We start from the raw sequence: 2,157 nt of genomic DNA, 5'->3' as shown, positions 1-2,157 counted from the left end.
TTTTGAACGTATTTTATTTTATCTTTTAAACTTTTAATATTTACATATTAAATGTTACTCCGTCCTTATTTGAATGTGTTAGATTGAAAAAAATATAATAAATAGACAATATTCATCCCTGTAAAAGTTAAATTTTCGTCGTAATAAAAAGGCTAATATGTGTACAAAAAAAAAAAACAATTTTTTATTAACTAATTACCATAGAATTTAATATAATAATATTTGTTGTTACAGATAAGATTAATATTATTATTATTCAATTATTGTTATTTGGTAATAAGCAAAAATAACGTACAAGTTATAAAGAAACGCTATTTTATTATTATTTACTTTTATATATATTTGTTTTTCTTGTTCGTAAATATTTGCAGTCTATTTATTTATAATAATAATAATAATACTACAAAACAAAAAGCCGTTTTTTTTTACATTTTGACCAATTTTACTTTTGGGCGGTTTTCTTGATTACATAACTCGAACGAGTGGCGCCGCCGTGTCCGTATTTTGCATATGCCGAGTTCAAAGCTTGCAAAATAGGTCCCACGTATTCGATTGACCTGGAAACAAATAAGTGAATACATAAAAACGTTCAACTCCTTACCGATGATAGGATTGATGATAATTTGCAAAAAGCAATTTTCAACTTTAATTAGAAAAAAATTTACATTAGGCGTTTTTTCATTGTTTTAGGCTATTTTCAAAAATTTGTAGCGTGCCATTATTTGTAATTATATAAGATGATTTGTAGGTGTTTTTCATGATTTTTAGGAGAAAGGGATACTTTTTTTTAACAAATAAAATAATACTAATTGAATTAACATTCATCATATGAACTGGAAATTGAAATTTTGCGAAGACTAAAATATTGTAGTAATAAACATAAAAAATAAAAATGTATATATATTAGTTTATAATAATTAAACGAACGAAAATCCCAAATTACAGCATGTAATGTATATTATAAAGAAAAAATTACAATTGCTCAACAATAAAGTTCAGTAATTAGATATACCAGAAGAAGAGGAGGTGTTTAAAGTGACCTGTCTCGTATCTGTATTACACAAAGTAACGGAGAATGTTACGGCGGGTAGGACGAGCAGGAACACTAAAATTATTATTATAATATTATCAATGATGTTAGTATATCAATATTGTATCGAACAAAAATATAATTTTCTCGAGTATTCAAGCTTTAAGTTAGTAAGTCAAGTGTATTTATGCCAAAATGTTTATTAAGGAAACGCGTGATCACCTCTTTTGGTAGGGCGAGTACAGCGAGGCGGAGGCGTAGTCCGAGTACCCGTCGCTGTTGAAGGATTGAGCGGTAACCACGTCGCAGGTGTTGAAAATCTGACAGAGCCTGTAACCGAACAGTGGACCGATCACTGCGGCGATAGCCAGCAGGACGACCACACCAACCGCCACTGCAGCACCGCCTGTGACCACGGCGCTTCCATAACCGTTCGGCACGACAGACCATTTGCTTGCATCGTCTTCAACATAACCGTAAACAGTTTATCATCAATATTAATTAACATCAATTGAACATAGACACATAACCAGTCGATATCATACAAAATAATAGACTTTTTTTAATTATTCTTTTACATAATTTTACAGTTACCACAAGTTTGACATAATTTTCCACAATATAACCCCATGTCTCGTGTGTTAGTATCTTAAGAACCTGGAGTTTTTGAAATTCTAATGTATATATTTTATTAACTTCTTAAAATGTTGATCGGTCGATAACCAGTGCAGAGTTATTATTACCTACTTTTATAGTTATTAAAGTAGAAAAGTAGCGACGGGAGGGAAAGTGCGGTTGAGTAAGGCGTACGTATAAAAATAAAAATACACTCCATCTTTTCTAAAAACTTAAAAACAATTATCTAAAACCAATGATAACGACTGATTATCGACCAGTCGAAAATTTCAGAAAGTTTTTCTCAATAATTAAAAAGTTAAAACATATCTAACGTTACCACTTAAAAAGTTTCATGAGTTCATTTGATTTTAATTTATTAATTATTATATTGTATTGTATCTTAAAAAATATATATATATATATAAAATATATAAAATATGATCTGAAAAAATTCTTTCCTGCATTCCTGCTCGCAAAAAATTGTTCTTAATATTATATTCTGATACTGA

The sequence above is a fragment of the Adelges cooleyi genome, unplaced genomic scaffold (genome assembly GCF_023614345.1).
Source record: "Adelges cooleyi isolate 19-005CV unplaced genomic scaffold, UGA_ACOO_1.1 ACOO_flye_CR_arks_rails_tigmint_CR_PRNA_331, whole genome shotgun sequence".
In the NCBI taxonomy this organism is placed as follows: domain Eukaryota; kingdom Metazoa; phylum Arthropoda; class Insecta; order Hemiptera; family Adelgidae; genus Adelges; species Adelges cooleyi.
Note: the sequence above shows the minus strand (reverse complement) of the source record.